Source organism: Garra rufa, chromosome 4 (assembly GCF_049309525.1).
Source record: "Garra rufa chromosome 4, GarRuf1.0, whole genome shotgun sequence".
In the NCBI taxonomy this organism is placed as follows: domain Eukaryota; kingdom Metazoa; phylum Chordata; class Actinopteri; order Cypriniformes; family Cyprinidae; genus Garra; species Garra rufa.
Genome location: NC_133364.1, coordinates 48,878,904 through 48,903,882, shown reverse-complemented (window position 1 = coordinate 48,903,882; position 24,979 = coordinate 48,878,904). Strand labels below are relative to the sequence as shown.

At 40.3% G+C, this 24,979-nt stretch overlaps 3 non-coding genes and 1 pseudogene across 3 annotated transcripts; 2 read left to right on the top strand and 2 right to left on the bottom strand.

Moving 5' to 3' along the window:
- Positions 1–5,684: 5,684 nt before the first annotated feature.
- Positions 5,685–5,795, bottom strand: trnal-caa (transfer RNA leucine (anticodon CAA)). The gene is made up of 2 exons: positions 5,758–5,795; positions 5,685–5,730 (listed from the first exon to the last, which is right to left on the bottom strand). It is a non-coding gene; the product is annotated as a tRNA-Leu (tRNA).
- Positions 5,796–19,585: 13,790 nt separating this feature from the next.
- trnal-caa (transfer RNA leucine (anticodon CAA)) lies at positions 19,586–19,696 on the bottom strand. Its single transcript has 2 exons — positions 19,659–19,696; positions 19,586–19,631 (listed from the first exon to the last, which is right to left on the bottom strand). It is a non-coding gene; the product is annotated as a tRNA-Leu (tRNA).
- Positions 19,697–24,372: 4,676 nt separating this feature from the next.
- On the top strand, positions 24,373–24,491 carry LOC141334195 (5S ribosomal RNA). The gene has a single exon (XR_012355513.1). It is a non-coding gene; the product is annotated as a 5S ribosomal RNA (ribosomal RNA).
- Positions 24,492–24,575: 84 nt separating this feature from the next.
- On the top strand, positions 24,576–24,711 carry LOC141334197 (5S ribosomal RNA; annotated as a pseudogene).
- Positions 24,712–24,979: the final 268 nt, after the last annotated feature.

Sequence of the window (24,979 nt, the reverse complement as noted above, 5' to 3'; positions counted from 1 at the left end):
GATAAGTACGATTCGAACCATGCCAGTGCACTACCACTAATGCCTACATAATTTTCAAGTCTATTTAAAAGAATGTTGTGGTCAATAGTATCAAATGCGGCACTAAGATCCAGTAGCACTAATAGAGAGATGCAACCACGATCGCTTGACAAGAGCAGGTCATTTGTTACTCTAATAAGAGCCGTCTCAGTACTATGATATGGTCTAAAACCTGACTGGAAATCCTCGCAGATACCATTTTTCTCTAAGAAGGAGCATAATTGTGAGGATACTACCTTTTCTAGTATCTTTGACAGAAAAGGGAGATTCGAAATTGGTCTGTAGTTAATTAATTCATAGGGGTCAAGTTGTGGTTTTTTAATGAGTGGCTTAATAACAGCTATTTTGAAGGTTTTGGGGACATATCCTAATGATAGTGACGAATTAATAATATTCAGAAGAGGATCTATGACTTCTGGAAGTACCTCCTTTAGTAGCTTAGATGGAATAGGGTCTAACATACATGTTGTGGGTTTAGATGATTTAACAAGTTTATACAATTCCTCCTCTCCTATAATAGAGAATGAATGGAATTGTTCCTCAGGAGATCTACAACGCACTATCTGATGCGATACTGTAGCGGGCGGCTGTATGGTTACAATTTTATCTCTAATAGTGTCTATCTTGGAGGTAAAGTACGTCATAAAGTCATTACTGCTGTGCTTTTGGGAAATGTCTAAACCTGTTGCTGCTATATTTTTAGTTAATTTAACCACAGTATTGAACAAATACCTAGGGTTATGTTTGTTTTCTTCTAAGAGAGATGAAAAGTAATCCGATCTGGCAGTTTTTAATGCTTTCCTATAAGATAAATTACATTCACGCCAAGCAGTACGAAAAACCTCTAGTTTTGTTTTCCTCCAGCTGCGTTCCATTTTTCGTGCTTTTCTCTTTAGGGCGCGGGTATGATCGTTATACCACGGTGTTACACTGTTTTTCTTAATCTTTTTTAGGCGCACTGGAGCAACTATATCTAAAGTGCTAGAAAAGAGAGAGTCCATAGTTTCTATTACATCATCAAGTTTTTCTGAGCTATTGGATATGCTGAGGAATTCAGATAAATCAGGAAGATTACTTACAAAGCGGTCTTTTGTAGTAGAAGTGATGGTTCTACCGTACTTGTAGCAAGGAGTTGAATTAACAGTTTTAGCTATCTGGATTATACAAGAGACTAGATAATGATCTGAGATATCATCGCTTTGCTGCAGAATTTCAACGCCATTAATATCAATTCCATGTGACAGTATTAAATCTAGAGTATGATTTCGGCAATGAGTAGGACCTGACACGTGTTGTCTAACCCCAATCGAGTTCAAAATATCTATAAATGCTGTTCCTAATGCATCTTTTTCATTATCAACATGGATGTTAAAATCACCCACTATTAAGACTTTATCTGCAGCCAGCACTAATCCGTTTTTTGTTTTTTGTATTTTCTAGCTCGGGGAACAGACACAGTCTCTATAGAGTGATATCTAGGTGAAAGGGTCTCTATGTGCTGAGAATTAACTGATTTCTGTGACGTGAGGCGGCTAGCAGACGGTCGGTTTAGCCAGTCTGTCTGCTTCCTGACCTGGGCCCCAGTGAGTCAAGTGCAAACTCTAAGACTATGTGCCATATTTCTAGATAGAAGAGATGCTCCACATCCGGAGGGATGAAGACCATCTCTTTTCAACAGGTCAGGTCTGCCCCAAAAGCTTGTCCAATTGTCTATGAAACCTATGTTATTTCGCGGGCACCACTTTGACATCCAGCCATGGAGTGACCACAGTCTACTGTGAATCTCGTCACCACGGTAAGCCGGGAGGGGACCAGAGCATATTACAGTGTCTGACATCGTACTTGCAAGATCACACACCTCTTTAACATTATTTTTAGTGATCTCCGACTGGCGAAGTCGAACATCATTAGCGCCGACGTGAATAACAATCTTACTGAATTTACGTTTAGCATTAGCCAGCACTTTTAAATTTGCCAAGATGTCAGGCGCTCTGGCTCCCGGTAAACATTGGACTATGTTGGCTGGTGTCTCTATTTTCACGTTCCGTACAATAGAATCGCCAATTACTAGAGCACTTTCATCAGGTTTCTCAGTGGGTGCTTCACTGAGTGGGGAGAACCTGTTTGATGCTCTGATCGGAACGGAAGAGCGGTGTTTTGACCCGCGACTATGCCGCCTCACAGTCACCCAATTGCCCTGCTGCATGGGCGTTGTTACCGGAACCGAACAATGTACAGGGCTTTCTGAGCTAGTCACATCCAAAACCGTATCTAAGGCCCTCACATTCTTACTATCCTCCATTAAAGTTTGGATGCGTGACTCTAGTTCTGAAATCTTCTCTGTCAGCCTGACTATATTCCTGCATTTATCACATGTATAAGGCTCACTGCTGACAGAGATAGATAAGCTATACATGTGGCAAGCAGTGCAGACTACAATTGTAGGAGAAGAAGCCATTACTCACCGTGATTGTAGAATGATTTCAACTTACCAATGTTGTTAGAGTTCCTGAAGAACAGATCAGGGGGAGAAAAAACGGAACGGAACCGGCTAAAAGAGTACTAACGATATTAAACACGAGAAAAAAAATAAATAAAAACGTGAATGGAACGCAGATGGTAAGTTAACCGGCCAGCGCAATGCTAAAAATAGTAAACAAGAGTTAAAAGCGTGAATGGAGTGCGAGCGGCAAATTAACCGGCTATGGAATGCTAACGTGCTGCACTCGTGATTATAGAGTAAGGCGAACAATCAAATTAGTCAGATTAGTTTGATGGATAAGACCAGAAATTAAATTAAGCTATATCTATCAATTTAAAACGGCAGAATTAACAATAAGATAGAGAATCCAGTAGAAAATCCAGTAGAAAAACGAAGCTGCAGAGAGCTAACGTTACAAACAAACAGACCACTCTGCAGCGAGGCAAACAGGAAGCAGGGAAACAGCGACACCCACAGGACAGGAGTACTCACCTGTCAGGATGGCTGAGCGGTCTAAGTTTTTTCTAAAACTTTTACACAAGGGGTTTTAAAGGTCTTGGAGGACATGGGACTGGAGATGTCTTTTTTAGAACCCTGATAGAATGTATTACTTTTATTGAATGTATTTGTGTATTTCAATCAAATGCAGAGAGTTTCTGTAATTCTTGAAGCAAAACCAATGATTGTACAGTAACCTGTATTGTTTTAATTTTTCAATAAAAAAAAAAAAAAAAGGTGCAAGACTCAAGGGTTTCAACCTTCTCAAATCTTGAGGCTTCTGGTCTCCAAATGGAGGCGTTGGTTCAAATCCCACTTCTGACAACTATTTTTCAGGAGCCAAAAAAAATGTCATAAATGACTTAAGCAATATAGAATATGTTCTCAGATTTTAAATGTGGCAAATATCTATCACTTTCAAAAGCTCAAACTTTTGGATTCCCATTAGTTTATTGATAGTACCGATGAGTATGAATGCGATCCGCCATGATGACGTTATCATGTGATCTACGACGTTAAAGCAAGAGCAACAATTTAAAAGATATGAGCGACAGGTTTAATTCATCTATTTGTATATATTATGATGTTGATCAAATTTCTCATTTTGTGGTCTTCTAGTAGAAACAGATAACTTTAAGATTGTTTTTAGGCTATAACCCAGTTTAATCCTTAAAGATGTTATTTTTTATTACGAAAACCTAAAATCGTAACCACTTGAATATGTTTTTAATTTATTTATGTGCAAAATTGTTTATCCACACGCAAAACTGGCTTGAAATCTCCTTTGTTTTCCTCTTTTTATTGTTGGATTTCTCTTGTTTCATCCCCGAGGATTATAAATAACAAAAAACAACACATGCAATTTTAATGCATTTTGATTAAATGAATATTACGGTAATTTAAAGAAATTTAATCTTTTTTTTTTCACGTGTAGAGAATCACATGTACGCAAACCCTTTACAGTTTTTTCTGTCATTATGATTTTTTACTGATAAAACAGCCTACTATCTTTTCCTGCCGTTGTATGTACTTATAAGTTCTGCAGTGATAATAAAATAAAATAAAGGCGACAGGTGCACAGAATACCCAATGGCATCACGACAACCCTACCTAGTACGTTTCCCTCCTTGTTTGCAATATCTGCACAAAGGAGACGTCAATCAGCTGCTGGAAGATCACGTCTTTGGAGAAGACTTTTGATTTTACACTCAAAAGATTTAAGTATTACTTAGAAATTAAACATGACCTCGGAATGCATTGCTAGACAACACCAACTCTTATGAATTATAATACTGATAAATGCTAACCACTAATGAATTATATATTTAGTAAAATGAACTACATGCATTTTTTAATACGCCATATGCATGACATATTCATGACTATGCAGTCAATGTGAATAATCTCAATTCTCAGTCAAGTAATGAATTAATGCTATATTCTATTAACTGATAACAAGAAACATGAATACATTTGTAAAAGAATAAATAAAAGTAACCTTGATGTTAAATAAATACAAGCCAAAGACACATAAAACAAAGCTTTATTCAAAGTAATTGTTCTAACAATCATGTGTGTTCACAGCCTGTAAATAACAACTGCCATCAACAGCTGTGCCAATTCTGCAGCTTTATTCTGATGAAGCAGCTGACCACCGTGTCCACCTTCACCCATCTCTGCCGTCCATCACGTCCTGTCCCTGTAACATCCAGAAAAGTTTCAAGTCACCTCTGTGATTCATGTGCTCAATACTGCATTTACACCCGCATTTTATCCAACACAAATGCTCTTCTATTTATCTATTTATTTATATTAATAAAAAAGATCAGTTATGTTCAGTTACTATATGTACATGCGTTTATTTACATTCCATTCATATAAAGTAAATGGTGTTGACAACAGTGAATTCTACTGTAACAGCACACAACACTCAGATGTCTATTACGTGCTCATCTGCAATTCTTTTCGAACTTTTTCCTGTCACATATAAATTAGACATTTAACAATCATCTTTAAGATGTATGTGGTTTATGTACATTCACTTTGGAGATATTCGTGTGTTTACTGGATCTCCCCTGTTTGCTATAGCCTACATATAAAACATGTTTTTACAGAACAATCACAATTATACTAGTGTTACACCTTAAACAATTTAGTTCTACGCGATTGTGACACAAGGAACAGCGTAAGGTTACTCACTTTTGAAAACACCCTTGTTGCTGTTCTCCATCACGTTTGATGATGACGTATTGATCTCCCGTGGGCTTCTTCGAAATCTGGGCGGGACGCAGTAGGCATCCGGGGATCTCTTGCTTACTCTTTTGTGATTACTCTTCTCACGTACCCATATCGCCTACTATATAGTAGGTAAGTAGGCATATTCGAACGATACTTAGGTATACGTACACCTGAATCTCGCGAGAAATAGTGCTTCATCCAGGTAAATCTTGCCTACTCTTTTGTGGTTTTTGAGATTTCATGCATACTTTTTCTTCGCCTACTGCTTTTTGCCTACTAAATAGCATGGAAGTATGCGATTTCGGATGCAGCCTGAGTTTTCGTCAAGTAATAGATATTTGCAATATTTATTATCTGAAACACATACTATATTGCTTAAGTGACATATAAGGATATATGGAATTTTTTCAGGCTTCTGAAAAGTTGCTGTCAGAAGTGGGATTTGAACTCACACCTCCAATCGGAGACCAGAAGCCTCAGTATTTGAGAAGATTGAAACCCTTGAGTCTGGCGCCTTAGACCACTCGGCCATCCTGACAGTACGACATTAATAAACTAATGGGAATCCAAAAGTTTGAGCTTTTGAAAGTTGTTATGTTTTTCATCGCTAAAACCTCAAGAGTCAACCACAACACTTCAAATGCAAGCCAACACATTCCTCAGTTCAAGAGATAAGCAACCAGCATCTCACCTGCAGGATCTTGTGTGTAGTCAATTGCCCTGAAGAGTTTCTGGCGATGTCCACTGCTGCTCAGTCAGGTTCGGTCTCATAGAGCTCGGTGGGAGTAACGTTCAGATCTCAGATAATAGGTTACACTTAATAATCACTCAGGAGTCTTATTGTAAAATGATTAAACGAATCACCACTTAACATGGTTTCGGTTTATTAAAACAATAACTCATAAGCAAAACATCAAAATAACAGCGAGAAGTCTTCACCCGAATTGTGGCAGATAACATATTCCGAAACCAGGATTTTATAGTCTCTGGTTTCCGTACCCTCGACACACACACCTTCCATCACTAACAGAGTTCTTTGACAACCTGATTACAAAACATGTGTGTCTCTTAACCGCAGTCTTAAAAGTTCAAAAATGGATTGCAATAACAACTGAAAACAAGCGAGCACATCTATGTCTATTTTAAACTATTGAAACTGACACCTTTCAGGTGCTCAAACTAAATACTGTCTTAAACATATAGCTTGCGGTTTGTCGCCCCCAGTCCTTCGACTGACATCTATTGTGCAACTAAAGGAAAATGCGTTACATACGTTAAACTCAGAATAGGTGCTCCATTTGCAACTTTCAGTTGCAAATGCATCACCTTTTCTGCAAAACTCAGCAAAACACACATACATTGGAGTCTTATCTTTTCATTCATCACAAGTGAGCTAGTCTTACCTGTTGCGGTTTACATACCAGAAACACTTTTAAAACTCATCTTCAGCCAAAAGAGAAGCCTGAATGCGTAATGCTTCTAAATCACTTGCTACTGAGTTTAACTCCAGATAAAAATCATTCAAAGCAATTTATTCTTTTATTAACCTCATTACTTTTTTATTTAATTCTTCTTGCTTTCTTATTAGTCGAATCATTTCTCTTAATTTATGGAAGATTCTCTGGTGCTCCTGACTCCGCGTCCAGTTGTCCACCTTCGGCGCTGTCTGGTGTCCTCCGGCGACGTTCCTTTTTCTTTTGTTTTTTATTTTTTCGGTCCCAGTCTTTTTGGATCCCTTGGACAAACAAATCGTCAAAATAAATTTCTAATTTCCCTGGACCCTCGTTCCCAAAGGAGATCAGATCAGGAGATTTCGTATTCTCACTACCCGCTAACACAACATCCTCTCCCGAAATCGAATGTCTGATCTCTCTTGTGAACCCGTCTTTTGTTGGTATTCTTTCCTTAACACTCTTCATATGGAAAATTCCTACTCTGTCACTCACATATTTTTTCTCAACATACACATCAAAAACATTTCTCCTATTCCTGATAAGCGTGACCTCCTGAAACTTCCTTCCTTGCTCCTTACTGAAAGGATCTGTCCTCCTAGGAAAATCATGAACATGGCATTGAGCAAGCCCATCCCTCTCCACAAAGATTCTCAGCGTGTCCACGGAAAACCACAACCTTTCTACGATTTTGGCTTTGTCCAAGACTAGTTCCAAGAATCGTCCAAGGTCCATTCCCACTAGGTGGTTTCCGGCTTTCTGGACAATCACTGCAAAATCCTGTAAAAGATTTGCGGACCATCAATAAATGCCAAGCCAAAAATTCCTGTACCTACTATTTTAGTTGCACTTTGACCTTCTTCTTTTACTTTATGCTCGTTCATTTGCTGTTCCATAAATTCAACCACTTGAAATACCATTAGGGTGCGCTCATATCGCTTCCTAATCCTTTCAAACTGCCTGCCTACAACGTTAGGCTTGATCCACCATGGGATGATATAATTCCCATCTTTATCCATGTTCAATAGCATTACCATAAACCCAGTTTGTCTTAATTCTTTTCTATCGTCTACTCCAGTTTGTACACTCATACTATGAACTTGATTCCAAATAGATACCCGCTGACCTAAACCACTATCTACCATTGTCCTTCCATCATTCATGCAATTTTTGCAATATCTTTGGCCGTTAATTAACTCAAAATATACCCTTCTGGTAGAATGTCCACATCCATAACATTTCTTTAGGGTTCTACAAACAGTGTAGGCGATTCTTGCTTCTGCTACACCAAAATCCTGTCTCCTTCCTCCCAATTCAGCATTCCCCATCTGAAATTTAGGCAGAAGATAAATCGACTGAGTTCGCCGCTGCTATCTTTCCCCAGCATTCTCTGCATCGCTCAATCTTTTTCCTCATTTTATCCCATCTATTCATCAAAATGATGGTTCCCATTAGTACAATGTTATCATTTTTTAAATAACTTCCCAAAACAAAAGCAGTTAAAATCATTATCCCAATAAGTACCCATAACCTTGCTTCTTTCCCATATTTAAAATTCAATAACCCCACTAGGTATATTGCGTTGCATCCAATAATCATTAACTCACACCATATCACAAAATCGTATCTTTCTATTGCCTTAGCAGTTATATCTGCGCACAATTTACTGATACTGGCTAATACCATCACAGACATTCCTTCCAGGCCAATTATTTTATTCCAACCCTCAGAAACTACTACCATTCCACATACGAAAATTAACTTAGATGATCTTTTTATTATTAAAATCCTAATAATTTGGATAACACTTAATAACATGTGCCACCAGAGATTTTTGTCAACTCCTTGTAATAGCATCCATATCAAAAAGATTCCCAATTCACTAACCTGAATGAAGGTACCAGAGGTTCCAATTGGAACTCCCTCAGCTCCTCCAACAGTAGTTCCATTTTCAGTTACATTGGTTGTTCCATTGGATGCCATCTCTAGTTCTATTAATTTTGATCTCTGTTGGACTTATTCAGGAACAATCAGTCTTAATAGCTGATCTTTTTTAGTCAGATAGTTTCTTATATCCCCAACTTCTGGTAGTGCCTTTCAAGAGTCACAGTCCCCAACTTCTGTTGAGGCCCTACCTATGTATGGCGACATCCCATGGCACACTCGCTCCTCCCTTTCTCTACTCTTGCATCTTTACGTCAGCTTTTTCTTTTATCCTTACTTGGTAATGTCTTCTAACAAAGGCTTCTTCGAAAAACTCAACCTCCTCTTGTATCGCTTGTGCCCTCTTTCTTGTATTTCTACTAGATTTTTTAACACAGACAGCTCATCTCTATTCCTTTCCTTTTTTGAGCACAGTCGCCTTCCTACCATTGTACATGAACACTTTATCGTAACGAACAATATCATTACTCCAAACATCCCCAAGCCTGCATACAATACATACCATCCTATCGTAACCAATAGTCCAACTAACCCTTGCCACATGTCGTTGGTTACAAAGTTGAACACTGCCGTAGCTGCAACTTTTATCCCATGAACTCCCGTTTTGACAAATTCTCCCGGTTCTTCATACCATCTGGCTCCTCCTATCACTTTGTCTCCTTGTATTTCTATACTTGTATTGCATGTGCTTTCTCTCATCCAATCTAATCCTAAATAATAAGTTTTATCCAGTCCTTTACACCAACCTTCTTTCCAGTTCTTTCTTTCTATCATCATCGACAAATCATCGATTGCAATGGCATCTAGATTCGCTAAAGGCACCTTTTTTCGTCCATTAAATACCTGATAACGTAATAAACTGTTCTTCGCTATATACATGGGTCCGTGGAACATTTTCCACTGGTCATTCTTATCCAACATTCGAATAACTCCCCCTTTGCCATAACTCATCTCAAATCTTCCAGCTATCTCACTTTTAGCAAAAGTCCAAGGTAACGGGACTATCCCCGTCCCCCAATAACACAGCACTGCGGCCACTTGATTAACTGTTATCTGATCACGACCCTGTGAACACTTCTCTATAAATTCACCACACTGATCCCCTCTCAGTCCATAAACTCCATCGCTCAAAAAGACCAGACTATTTCTATAAACACCATCCTTGTCTTTTCTCCTGTATAAGTTTAACCTTTTCATATACAACTTTCTTCTTATGCTTAATGCTTCGGTGGTACGGTTCCCTGTAAATGGATCAGTTCCGTTAAGAAAATCGTCGCAATCCATTATTTCTTTATTCTTATCGCAAGGACTAGCATAGGAGAAATCATTAAAATCAGTCTTAGTATAAACATATTTTTCCCCATGTTTCCTTTTGCTGATCTTTTGTCGGACACAATGATCCATCTGTTTTACTTCACTCTCATAATGATCTTTTATTTCTTTCTCTGTTTTAAAGGCTTTTGGTATTTCCATCTTGGTTAAGTATACATCCGTTTCTCTTTGCCAATCATCAATTTCCCAATAATTAACATCGAAGTTATATTTAACCCGTGGTAGTTTTATTTTGTTCTTCCACAGCCATGGCACTGTTTTATTTAATTCTAGGCTTATTTTGGTCTCAGAGAGACTTTCCAATTCAAGCCGCCCGGACCTGCGCGATCCAGGGTGTCTATCTTTTGTTGTGGTCAATAAAACGAACTCTCCTGCTGGGTTAAGGAGTCTACTAGACCTGATCCACTCTTGCACATTTTCTGCAATGCTCTTTGCATATTTCAGCTTATCATTTATATTGCGTCTTTTAACCCTCTTAACCGCTCCTTTATATTTACATTGCCTGACATTCCATGGATCAAAGTTCTTTTTTGATCTAAAAATCCAGCATCCATTTAATTCTTCACTCGGACTCACTCTGTAAGTAGGCCCCATGAAATACTTCACTGTTTCATTTCCGACACGTTCCAGAACATAACCATTCTTCTCGTACACTTCTACCTCTTGCCTGTACCAGTGCTTCATTTTTACCGTATTTCTCATTTTAAACTTCGGTTTCCTGACCATATAATACATTATATCACTTTCATTGTTGACATCATTGAGCCACTTCCAAAATCCTACAGTATTACTTTCTACACTGGCCCTTTGTACTCTTTTTGTTCCCCATACTGATAAATCGATGCCCGAAACATTCTGTCTTTCTACTAGTACCTCGGCTAGAATTATTTCTCCAGTTAATATCTCCCATTCTAATTTGTAACTCAATCTTATCAGGGCCAATAGAATTATTCCCAAAGCTATTAACCCCCATAACATTATACTCATCCTTTTGCAACGCCGTTTCTGCTTTCTCAACCTCCTGATGGTTTCCTTGGCCTCCTCCAACTCTCCTGTAAGGCTCTCCACCGAGGTCGATCTCCTCATCGTCCTGTAATCAGAGGTTAGTTCGCAGGCTCTACTAAGAGCCTTTTGCTTCTTCTCAGAATGCCACGCCTCTTTATTACTTTCACCTCGGGGGGCTTTTCATGCAATTCTACCTCTATTCCCCCAATCCAATCATAATCTGGGTGTGCACATTTCAATACATTTACCTTAAAATGCATCACAACTTTACATATCTCTTTAGGTTCCTCAGTTATCTGCTCATCGTTGTAAGGAACTCCAACTACATATTTTTCCTCTCCGGGACACCATACTTTGTGTTCCTTTAAATCTGCTGCTGGAGCCACAGTGAGTTCCACAAACTTTTCTTTCCTAACCGATTTTCTCTTTTCTTTAGTCACATTCGACCTCGGTTGGTTTCCTCTATAGTCTTTGTCATATGCAGGTGTTTCTAACCAATCTTTTTCCTGTGCTATCTCAACTGCCAAACAGCCCCAGCTCCTCACCTGCCACTGCTGGCCTCGTTTTACATACACCCACGCTAATTTTCCTCGAGATCCTTGTTTCAAATCTACTTCTGGAAAACACCTTAAAATGGGCTCGTGCCACAGAGTTAGATGCCACTTATTGGATTCGGCATCGGCTAATGTGAGATCACTAGTAAGGTCTTTTTTCTTTATGGCTTCGACCAGCCCTGTCCTCTCCTGGAGAGCTCGATCTTTAATTTCTTTACTATCATTTGGAAAAAGGGGAATCCTTGCGTCCAAGAATGCCCGTTTCTCATGTTCTCTCATCCCCATGTAAGGATGCCTAGAGAACCTGGTCACTATTCCCTGATTGAATAGACCTAAGGGTTTCATTACCCTAACACTTTCCCATACTGACCGTGATGACATCAGCATCCGGTCTTTTGCCCCACACACCGCGCACGTCCATAACTCTGTACCGTTCCAGGTACATTGACACTTTTCTCCAAAATTTCCAGACACTCGATATGAGTCTATCCGTACTTTTGCGAGACCTGGCCTACAACTCGAACACAACAGAATCCCACCAATCTCTGTGTGGGTCTGTTTGTCTGCTCTCCATTCTTCTCCCATCTCCTTTCTTTCATCACAGAAAGAGAGATTTGGCATAGCGCAATCCATGCTACACACCACACAATGATATGGGCGGATTATCACCTCTACAGGTTTTACCTTTTCTCCAGTAAATCCCATGTATCTTTCTAGTTCGGGACCAACCCATAACATAGCTATTGATCCATGCTTTCCATGCTCCACTTTGATTAAACCCCTCCTTTTACTGACGTTAAGTATGTCTTCCATCATACTTATTTCTTTATCAGATCCTTATTGCTCTGAACGCCGTTATTTTCCAATTCTACAGAATTTGATCCTGTAATGGATTTAACAGTATCTATTATACCGAGCCCTTGGCTAAACCTCCCTACCTTCTTTCGCCTGGTGATTATAACCTGCTCTCCGACTTGGAACTTGGGATTTTTCTTCTCTTCCCTTTCTTTCAATTCCACTTCCTCGATCCTGTTGAGATGCGAAAGACAAGTATGAATCAATGTGTCCCATTCACCCAGTTCAATATTCTTGGCAAACCAGTTTTTAACTTCCCGTATGGCTCTTTCCACAATCCCATTGGATTCAGGATGATAAGCTATGCTCTTTGTCAACAAGATTTTGTTTTCCCTGCAAAAATCTTGTACTGCTTTACCACTGATATTGTGCACTCCATCAGCCCTAAGACCTTCCATCTTTCCTTCCCAAAGAATCCACTCTTTCAAACAATCAACTACATTTTCCTCCCGAGCAACTTTCATAGGCCAAATCATCTTCTTTTTGGTATGATTATCTATAGCAAGGAGGAAATAGCAGTTTCCTCTCCTGGTAGCAGGTCGGAGGGGCCCTGCAAAGTCTATGCTCACTTCCTGCCCTTTGTAGGCTTTAGGTAGTTCACTCTCTTCTGAGTGTCTAGCTGTCATAAACTTCCTGCAGACTGCACACTCCTTTTTCACTTCCCTGTACCTTTCCCTCCAATTTGGTATGTTCAAATTCCTCAATCTGAGTTCCATCTGAACCATATTGTGACTGGGGTGATTTCTGGGGTGACTGGGGTGAAGTCATTGTGAATCTTCTCGAAAAATTCTCTTACCTCCTTGAATTTCACGTGACCTATTAGCTTATCAATCTCCCTATTTCCCAGCGCGGATTCACTGTCCTGGGAGGTGTGACTCATTTGATGATAGAAATTTGCCTTTACCTTCTGCAATAGCTCAGAGATATTTTTCCATGCCTCCCTATGTGCCATCGGCTTCCCTCTAGCTGTATGAAAGCCATTGGCTTTCCAGGTTTCAAGTTCTTTGTTGACACCATCGGTCACATACTCAGAATCGCATGTTATTACAATTTCTTTATGGCCTAGCTCGACTGCCTTCTCCAGGGCTTTTTCTACCGCCGTCACCTCTGCTAGTTGGGCTGTTCCCTCGATTTCCCCACTCTGTGAAGTGACTAAATGTCCATCCTGTTTGACTAAGAATCCCCATTTAACCTTCCCTGCTCTTTCACTGCCGTCTGTGAAATATTTGGGCAAGTGTTTGTGCTTGTCATGATACTTAGTCATCTTTTCCTTCCTTCTTTGTTTAATCATTCTCCACTCTAGTTGCACGTCTCCTAATATCAAACTCCACTGATCCCACCTGTGCGAGTGCACACGAGCTTGATTCATCACTAGGTTCTTTTTTATTCTAGGGAGTTCCCCTGCATGAGAATAAATTACTATTGGCTGCTCTTTAGCTAGGGCCTTAAGTTGCAACAGGCGCCTCGTCACAGCGGCCAACACCCTTTCGGCTGAGTTCTCTGGAAACTTAAGTAGGGTGGTCTCTTGCACGTGCGTCAAAAAGGAAATGGGCCCCTTACCATTCTGGTTGAATACAGTTAAACCGACTTCCTCTCCTTCTTCTGTCACACACACATGCAGGGGAACCCTTTCATCTCTCCTCTCTAGCTCACCACTTTTCAAAGCCATGCGGATTAGTTTCAGTCTAGCCTCCTCCATTTCCCTTGTCCATTGCCATTTACCTTCCTTGGTCCCTTGGTACAGCACCTTGGCTTCCTTTGAATATTTAGGGATCAACTCCCTAATGTAGTTCAAGGTTCCTAACAGCGACTGCAACTGTCTCCGGGTTTTGGGAGGCCCTGAATTCTCTAAATCCTCCAATTTGTTCCTTGTGCTGGTTGTGAGAGCTTTGGTGTCCTTCCCTAGCTTAAATCCAAGAAAGTCAACCTCATGTTTCCCTATTTCCATCTTTTTCAGACTAGGCTTCAAACCGGCTTCTGTTATTCTATCTAGGGTTTGTTCTAACACCTGCAGATGCTCTTCCTGAGATTCTGTGGCTATCAGGACATCGTCTATATAAACAGTCACTGGTATTCCAGCAAGGATTTCCAGCATACAGCTCTGGAAAACTGCAGAGCTATTTCGAAATCCCTGAGGAATTCTGGTGTAAACATACTGATCTCCTCCATATGTAAAAGCAGTCTTTCCCTGACTTTCCTTTGCCAAAGGAATACTCCAGAATCCATTAGCCAAGTCAATCTTTGACAACCAGTTTTTACCTTTACCAATATCTCCACTAGCCTCACTGCAGTTGATCAAATACCTGGTGTCGGGTACCGTGACTTTATTTAACGCTTTATAGTTCGTGACAAGCCTAAAACTCCCATCTCCCTTCCTGACAGCCTGAATCGGAGCGTTGGTCAGGGCAGTCTCGTTCCTAGCCAGTTTTCTCAAGATCCCTTGCTCTGTTAACTCTTTGATGGTCTCACCAATCTCCTTTTCTGCCTCACTATTAATCTTGTACTGCCTCTGGGGAGGTGGAACGCCTCCCTGGATTACATGCTCATACTCAGATCGCACCTTTCCGCAATCGTTTTTACTTTTAGCGTAAAATCTGGAATATTTCCTCAAGAGTTTTTCCAGCTCCCCTTTATTGCTCATTTCAGACTCATCCACTATTCTTCGTATTTCTTTTTCCTGGTTTACTATTCCTAGCCTCCCTATTTTCAGCAGATCCTCGGGGCAGAGCAAATTTTCATTCCCTAAAATTACATTTATTTCCTGCTTTTTCCACACATACTTACTTCTGACTTTTCCATCGAAATCTTCCACTGTAATTGTATTTATTAATTCACCGTGCGGTTCAGAGCTTTTTATTACTGAGATGTCAGCTCCAGAGTCTACCCGGAAAACTGTTTCATCATAAGTTTTGTACAATTTTTTATCTTTCTCTTCGGTTCTTAGCAAAGCCTGTTTAAGGGGAGCCGCCTCATCCTATTTTGGTTCTACTGCACTCTTCTTTTTCTTATTCTTTTTACTTTTCACTTCTCTAACCTCATCTGCGGGGACCTCTCCAATCCTAACCATGCCTACCTTAGCTTCCGGTCTGCTCTTTGCTCGTTCTGAAATGATTTTTGCCCTCGCTTCTGGACTGAGTTTGTTCCGTTCCTCTGGGCTAACATAACTGTTCCTTGCCTTGCTATTTTCAACCTTTTTTGTTCTGGATCTCGATTGATCCCTAAACCGCTTACTCCTCTGATGTTGGAGACCGGGAGTATTTCTCTCCACTCTCTCCTCCAACCTTCTAGGCCTCTGGTCTCTTTCCTGTTCAGAGCGTGACGGGGGCCTGCTTTCTGCTTCATAGCGGTTATAAGGTTTCCTCTCTCTATGCGACCTCCTAGGTTGCTCTCTGGGCCTCTGCTGCTTATTACCCGTCTTCTCTTTTTCTGCCTGAATCATTTCGGTCTTCCTATCATATCTGATTAGGGCCCGCTCTAATTCCTCAGGCGAGGTCTCGGGACCATATAGCAGGAATTCTCTAGCCCCCACAAGAGCATTCCTCTTCACTCCTCGAAAGATGTGCTTTAACAGACCGTCTACACCCTTTTCAGCTTTTTCCTGACACGCTGTGAGTGCACCAACTGAGATCCACTGTTCCTCAAACTGCTGCTGCTCACTCTCCTCTTTGTCTGTCGGAATTATTCCCTCTAGGGTACTAGCTAATTTTCTTCCCCCATGTAGGCCAAATTCAGCTAGAATGTGAGAATCTATCGATTCTCCTGAAATATTCATTTGCTCCCCATATCGAACTAATTCTCTAACTTTTCCTTTCACCGTGGTATTTTTCAGTTTAGCTCTTTTTAGAATTTTCATCTCCTGATCTCTCCTCATCAAGTCTTCTAAGGTCGCCCTAGCTCCCCCAGAATTTTCTTCGGCTTGCCGGGGAGTCTGCACTAACCCCTCTACGGCCACTGGCCTCCTTTGACCTGGCGTTCCTAGATCTAAGGCCTGTAAATGTTGATTTAGTACACCAACTCCATTTGGTTGACTTGTCTCTGACTCAGGTTCAGGCTCCGGTTCAGGGGTTCTGTCTCGGAACCGCAACCTCCTAGGTGGAGGTCTCATTGGGGTCGAGGCCCTCGCCGGCCTCGTTTCCACCACTAAACGTTCATAATCTGAATCTTCCTGATCTTCATCATCTGATTCACTGGACGAACTTTCGCTTTCAGCTCCTACGTCCGAATAATACTCATCATACACTGCACTCCCTACAGCACTTCTAATTATCCTCTCTAGAGCCGCTTTATTTGTCAGATCTTTCTGAGCTAGTATAGCCCGTTTTGCCCTCTGGGTCAGGGTGGTGTCTGCGAGGACTCTTGGCATGCGTGGGCCTGTACGATCCTTTTCCCAACCTAAAGGTCTCGTATGTTGTGCCGAGCTTCAATTTTTGAAAGGGGTTCTCTACCGGATCCTTTTTACCTCGTGATGTCTTTACACGCCTTAACATCGGCCATTCAGGATCTGGTTCCATTCTTATTGTCTGTAACTCAGGCTCTCTCCCTCTCTGCATTAGTCCTACACCCTGATCTGACCTCCCCTCATCAGCCGCCTCGTTTTGATTCACCCTTTGCGTTACACTGTTCAACACTGCAGCATTTGGGTGGCAAATCATCCAGACTCTAGGCCAGTCAGTGCGATCGGTTTTTCTCAATAATGCTGTCACCAGGGCTGCCCCCATTGTGACTTCATTAAATCCGAAATTACCCCCTGAGATTATGGGCATAGCTACTGAGTAATATTTGTTATCTCTGGCTATTGCACATATTTTATCAATTAGCATGTCCAGCGTCAATATTGCTGTCAATTCCTCCTGCAGGTCACTTTTTCTGCCTTTCTCATGCCCGATTGCATGTATCACAGGTTTACCATTAGGTCCCCCTACTCTCTGCAGCATTACATCCCCAGTCTTAAGGGGGGCCTTCCTTCGATCTATCAGTTTGTCCGACTCCTCCTGAAATTTCTGTCCAGCCCGTTCTTTGAACGCTGCGGCCACACCGGATCCATGACGGAGAGATGCATTAGCAGCATTGACCAGAACGCAAGCTTCTTCCTCACATTCTAAATACTCTTCTTTCAACATGATCAGATTTCTTCCTTTGCCAAAATAAATTCTAAGTGGTTCTTCACCCTCTGATGAAAATTCCTGACTCAAACTTTCGGGGTTGTCACACACTGGAGCATTTGGAGGCAAAGCATAGATCTCTTCCTCTCTCTGAGGCAAAAACCCAGGAATCACCGAACCTCTGTCGGATTCTTCCTCATCTTCGATCTCAGCCAAGGTGGCCCAATCTCTCGTTGGGATACCTTTTATCTCACCACCTGCATCATCGAACACTCTAACTTTAGGGAATCCATCCCTTCCACCTCTGCTACTGTAGATGAAGTCGGGAGCCTCTGCTCCTTCCCTCAATCTCAAGTTCACTATGGAAGCAATCATCCTGATTTCTTCCCAAGGAATCTGACGGGACCCGCATTTACATTGCGTGGCACTGACCCATTGCAACTTCCCCGCAGTGTCGTGCGGGAGCAGGTCAACCGTGGCCATCTGTCCCATCATAACTCCTGTTCAACCTCTTTGTGAAACCGGTTTCAACTTGACAAACTCACCCTCTCAACAGGGTTTTGAGTCTTTGTCACTTCTGTGTCTTTACAGGTCTATTTCAAGCCTGTGCGCGCTCGACACACATTCAGTTCCTCTGAACTGCTTTTATGGATGCGGGTGCATGGGGACTTTTGCAACTCTCGCTCACTATTATCTCTGAATGTTTCTCCCTACACTATCGAGCCCCACGTTGGGCGCCATGTTATGTTTTTCATCGCTAAAACCTCAAGAGTCAACCACAACACTTCAAATGCAAGCCAACACATTCCTCAGTTCAAGAGATAAGCAACCAGCATCTCACCTGCAGGATCTTGTGTGTAGTCAATTGCCCTGAAGAGTTTCTGGTGATGTCCACTGCTGCTCAGTCAGGTTCGGTCTCATAGAGCTCGGTGGGAGTAACGTTCAGATCTCAGATAATAGGTTACACTTAATAATCACTCAGGAGTCTTATTTTAAAATGATTAAACGAATCACCACTTAACATGGTTTCGGTTTATTAAAACAATAACTCATAAGCAAAACATCAAAATAACAGCGAGAAGTCTTCACCCGAATTGTGGCAGATAACATATTCCGAAACCAGGATTTTATAGTCTCTGGTTTCCGTACCCTCGACACACACACCTTCCATCACTAACAGAGTTCTTTGACAACCTGATTACAAAACATGTGTGTCTCTTAACCGCAGTCTTAAAAGTTCAAAAATGGATTGCAATAACAACTGAAAACAAGCGAGCACATCTATGTCTATTTTAAACTATTGAAACTGACACCTTTCAGGTGCTCAAACTAAATACTGTCTTAAACATATAGCTTGCGGTTTGTCGCCCCCAGTCCTTCGACTGACATCTATTGTGCAACTAAAGGAAAATGCGTTACATACGTTAAACTCAGAATAGGTGCTCCATTTGCAACTTTCAGTTGCAAATGCATCACCTTTTCTGCAAAACTCAGCAAAACACACATACATTGGAGTCTTATCTTTTCATTCATCACAAGTGAGCTAGTCTCACCTGTTGCGGTTTACATACCAGAAACACTTTTAAAACTCATCTTCAGCCAAAAGAGAAGCCTGAATGCGTAATGCTTCTAAATCACTTGCTACTGAGTTTAACTCCAGATAAAAATCATTCAAAGCAATTAATTCTTTTATTAACCTCATTACTTTTTTATTTAATTCTTCTTGCTTTCTTATTAGTCGAATCATTTCTCTTAATTTATGGAAGATTCTCTGGTGCTCCTGACTCCGCGTCCAGTTGTCCACCTTCGGCGCTGTCTGGTGTCCTCCGGCGACGTTCCTTTTTCTTTTGTTTTTTATTTTTTCGGTCCCAGTCTTTTTGGATCCCTTGGACAAACAAATCGTCAAAATAAATTTCTAATTTCCCTGGACCCTCGTTCCCAAAGGAGATCAGATCAGAAGATTTCGTATTCTCACTACCCGCTAACACAACAAAGTGATAGATATTTGCCACATTTAAAATCTAAGAACATATTCTATATTGCTTAAGTCATTTATGACATTTTTTCGGGCTCCTGAAAAATAGTTGTCAGAAGTGGGATTTGAACCCACGCCTCCATTTGGAGACCAGAAGCCTCAGGATTTGAGAAGATTGAAACCCTTGAGTCTGGCGCCTTAGACCGCTCGGTCATCCTGACAGAACGACAGCTATGCTGTAAGTATCGGTGCAATTAATGTAATAGTAGGAATCCAAAAGTTTCAGCTTTTGTAAGTGATAGATATTTGCCACATTTAAAATCTGAGAACATATTCTATATTGCTTAAGTCGTAGATGTCATTTTTTCGGGCTTCTGAAAAGTTATTGTCAGAAGTGGGATTTGAACCCACGCCTCCATTCGGAGACCAGAAGCCTCAGTATTTGAGAAGGTTGAAACTAGAGGTCGACCGACATTGGTTTTTACCGATACCGATAGCTAGGTTGGACCACACTGGCCGATACCGATTAATTAACCGATAGTTTTTGAAAATGGATACTGAACGGCAACTAAAATAGTGCTGTACTATTTAAAAAAAAATACTAAACCATACTTTGTAAATGAATAAAAATATTAATAATAATTATATATTGATCATTAAAGTTATTTCATAGTTCATTAATGTTAACAAAATAAACTTCAAAATTTAACAATATTACAGTAAATGTTGAAATTAACAGACTCTAACAAGGAACAACACTTCTATTCTACAGCTTTCATCAATCTTAGTTGATGTTACAAATGGGCTCATTGTAAAGTGGTGTGAATCTTTACATTTTAACAATATGTAAAATTGCAGGTTTTATGCCTTTTGTTTATATTTGGAATCTCTGTATGTCAGTAGGCCTACTGCCATCTTAAAATTAAGATTCAATTTAATTACGATTTTCAATATTTTCAATATCAACTAAATATAACCATGCGTCGACCAGGTCCGTGTACTTTTTCGTTCATTCATTATTCTATTTTGGAATGAAAGATGAAATTTAAAAAAGGGTGCAGCTTGGTTTTATGTTTAAAAGAAAAAAAGCAGAAATGGCTGTATTTTATTTTCCAAATGTATTGTTGTCATCAAATAATAGTATTAGAAAATTGGACGCATTTCTGATCGTTTTTTAATTTGTAATATTTATTTGTACATTTATTGTATTTCATTTGACTGATCCTATCTTTACTCGGAAGTAAATTACACCGTCGTGCGGGGATCAATTATTATTGTCTAGTATCACTTAAAATACTACTAAGATCCATTACTATCACACGAGCCAATGGCAATTAAATGCATGGATGCATAGTCAGATAATGAATGAAATACAACTGTTCACGAACAGAAGATTGTATTTGACTCATGCTGCATACGCAATGACAATTATGCCTACTGTAAATATAGATTTACAACTACGATTAGAGTTGTTTGGATAAAATACATTCACACGTTTGCCTAGCTGTGATAGGCTACAATTTATCTCCATTAATACTATTTTCTCAATTCTGCGCATATATTTTCACTTAACTTACATCAATTGCTCGATCAATATTATCATCGCATATTTTACATTTGTAACTGTAGGTACCACAAACAATTTAATATAGATAAGTTTGTGTATTTTTACAGGTAGTAAAATACTGTGTGTGCTGCTTATAAACACCAGAGAGATGATTCATGAAAAAGATGGTCTTTACTCATCTCACTTGCACAAAATAAATGCAGTAATAGAAAGTACAGAAACGCACAAAATACACTGAAATACACTGAGAATTATATGCATTTAAAAATTTGGTCGGGTTGAAGTCATCCCCTCGGATCTTCTGCATCCACTCAGCCCCTACGCAGCGTCAACGGGGAATGCGACGAAACAGTACATAACGGCACACAACGATGAAGTGCTGAGGCTGTCACACTCTGAAAGGCAAGTCTCCTCTCTTGAATCCTAAACACTCAATGTGAAAAATATCTCTGTGGTAATGGAACTCGGTCGCTAATTACTGTTAATTTACACACACACACACACACACATAGAGAGAGAGAGAGAGAGAGAGAGAACAGCGAACCCACTCCAAAGTCCCGATCTGAATCAAATGATTTTTCGCGACACGCGATCCGATGGTCTCTCTTTTAGGCGCGCTCACGATTACACTGCGTTTAAAATCTGACAAGTTTTATGTGATGTGAATAATCAGCCTTTCTAAGCTTGTGAAGTGAAGTACAGATTCCCTCTTTACACTGTTTGCGTAGTTGCTGCACACTGACAACACAGCGCCCTCTATGGTATACAAAATACGATGGTCATAGAATTTGGTGTAACACCCAAGGCAAGTTTATTTATATAGCACATTTCATACACAATGGTAATTCAAAGTGCTGTACATAAAAAGGAATTAAAATCACAATAGCATAAAAATCATAAAAATTTAAAATAATAATCACAACAATAAAAACAAAATTAAGAACATTTAAGATGATTTAAAAAAAAGAAAATGATTTCAAATGAATTAATACAGAAATGATTATAGATAAAATAATGCAATCTGTTCGGACGTAGCACAGTGCTCATTCAATAAATGCACAACTGAACAGATGAGTTTTGAGTCTGCATTTAAATGTGACTAATGTATTAGCACATCTGATCTCTTCTGGAAGCTGATTCCAACTGCGGGCGGCATAATAGCTAAAAGCAGATTCCCCCTGTTTTGTGTGAACCCTTGATATTACTAACTGACTCGATCCTAGTGATCTGAGTTGTCTGTTAGGTTTATATTCAGTGAGCATATCTGCAATGTATGTAGGTCCTAGGCCATTGAGTGCTTTATAAACAAGTAAAAGTACTTTAAAATCTATCCTAAACATATCTGGAAGCCAGTGTAAGGACCTGAGGACTGGTGTAATATGCTCTGATTTTTTGGTTCTAGTCAGAATCCTGGCAGCAGCGTTCTGTATGAGCTGCAGCTGTCTAATGGTCTTCTTGGGAAGGCCAGTGAGGAGACCATTACAATAGTCCACCCTGCTGGTGATAAAGGCATGAACAAGTTTCTCCAAATCTTAATGGGAAACAAAACATCTAATTCTTGCAATGTTTTTAAGATGATAGTATGCTGATTTAGTTACTGCTTTGACATGGCTACTGAAACTGAGGTCTGACTCCAGAATCACACCCAGATTCTTGACTTGATTTTTTGTTTTTTGACCCCTAGCGTCAAGGTACGCATTTACCTTATGAACTTCATCTTTGTTTCCAAATGCAATGACTTCTGTTTTCTCCTTGTTTAACTGTAAAAAGTTTTGGCACATCCAACTGTTAATTTCATCAATGCATTGGCAGAGGGAGTCAATGGGGCTGTAGTCATTTGGCGATAAGGCTAGGTAAATCTGGGTATCATCTGCATAGCTGTGATATGCTATTTGGTTCTTTCTCATTATTTGACTTAGTGGGAGCATATACAGGCTGAACAACAGAGGCGCTAGAATTGAGCCTTGTGGGACTCTGCATGTCATGGACGTCCACTTAGACTTATGTTCTCCTATACTCACATAATAGCTTCTCCCTTCTAAGTATGACCTGAACCAGTTGAGAACCATCCCAGAAAGCCCGACCCAGTTTTCCAGTCTATCTAAAAGAATGTTATGATCGACTGTGTCGAACGCAGCACTGAGATCTAGTAATACCAGCACTGATATTTTGCCAGAATCTGAATTTAGGCGAATATCATTTATTATCTTTATGAGCGCTGTCTCTGTGCTATGATGTTGTCTGAAGCCAGATTGGAAATGATCCAGGTATCCATTTGAGTTTAAGTAGTGATTCAGCTGATTGAAAACAACCTTTTCAATAATCTTACCTATGAAAGGAAGATTTGATATTGGTCTATAGTTGCTCAATATGGTGTTATCAAGATTTCTCTTTTTCAAAAGGGGCTTAACAGCTGCAGTTTTCAGTGAGTTTGGAAAAGTCCCAGAAAGAAGTGAGGTGTTCACCACTTCTAAGAGATCTGCTTCCAAACAGCTAAGCACACTTTTGAAAAAAGATGTGGGAAGTGTGTCAAGGTAGCAGGTTGACGATTTGAGGTGCTGTACTGTTTCTTCCAAAATGTTGCTATCGATTGCTTCAAAAGTAGACATAGTGACTTCTTTTTGAGATTGCGGTCGAATCTGTCTGATCTCTGCATAACTTGAGGGTGTGCTGATTGTCTTTCTGATATTATTGATCTTCTCAGAAAAGCCACATCCGCTCAGCTTTTCTGCATTGTCTTTTCATACTCTGTACTGCTGTTGATTTTCTCCACGATGATTTCTGTCTGCCTTCAAATCTGTTTTCAAGCGGTATAGGGGGTGGTAAAACACTAACCCTATCTGGAGTAGAGGATGATATCGCAGCAATACGAGATACTCTTGACAGTCTAATGTCTCGAGTGCCTTTGGGTCTCGCTCCCTGTTTTTGCCATCGATTTGTGTGTCGATCAGTTTTGGCTTGTTCCTCTACACTTATAAACTGTCGATATTGACTAGATTCACAGGACTCACCGGCTGTATGCTGAGGGGGTCCGTGATGATGATCTTCTGTGTGTTCCGCCTGTTTTGGAAGTCCAGCAAGTAACTTTGTTTCTAAAACCACAAATCCTTTCATGTCTCATTATTTTAACCACTAGTCATCTGTCACAGTTAAATCTGACCCCATTTTAGTCTTGTAACTCGGCTGATAAGGCCAATTGTTACACTTTTATGGGAGACCGCCTGGGAATACCAGGTGCTGTAAGCTTTTGCCTTTTCTTCACTATTTATATAATATGCTGGCTTTTACGGAGGCTGATCTTTAAATAGCCCACTTTTTGGAGCAGCCCTCGCTTATGGCCATACCGCGCTGAGAGTGCCCGATCTCGTCTGATCGCAGAAGCTAAGCAGCGTCGGGCCTGGTTAGTACTTGGATGGGAGACCGCCTGGGAATACCAGGTGCTGTAAGCTTTTGCCTTTTCTTCACTATTTATATAATATGCTGGCTTTTACGGAGGCTGATTTTTAAATAGCCCACATTTTGGAGCAGCCCTCGCTTATGGCCATAAGGCGCTGAGAGCGCCCGATCTCGTCTGATCTCGGAAGCTAAGCAGTGTCGGGCCTGGTTAGTACTCGGGCCTGGTTAGTACTTGGATGGGAGACCGCCTGGGAATACCAGGTGCTGTAAGCTTTTGCCTTTTCTTCACTATTTATATAATATGCTGGCTTTTAGAAAGACGTGTTTTACCGCTCTATTTATTACAATCATTTAAATGTATTATAGAGTTTTAAGTGTTTTACATGTTTTTTAGGCCATTTTATTACTCTTAACATTTTAAGTGTATGTGTATTTAATAAATGGATGGTTGGCCTGTCATGTGACTAGACACATGACAGGAAGCAGGAAGTACAACTGTATAAGAGAGCAGCATGACAAACAAAGGACAGTCACCAAACTG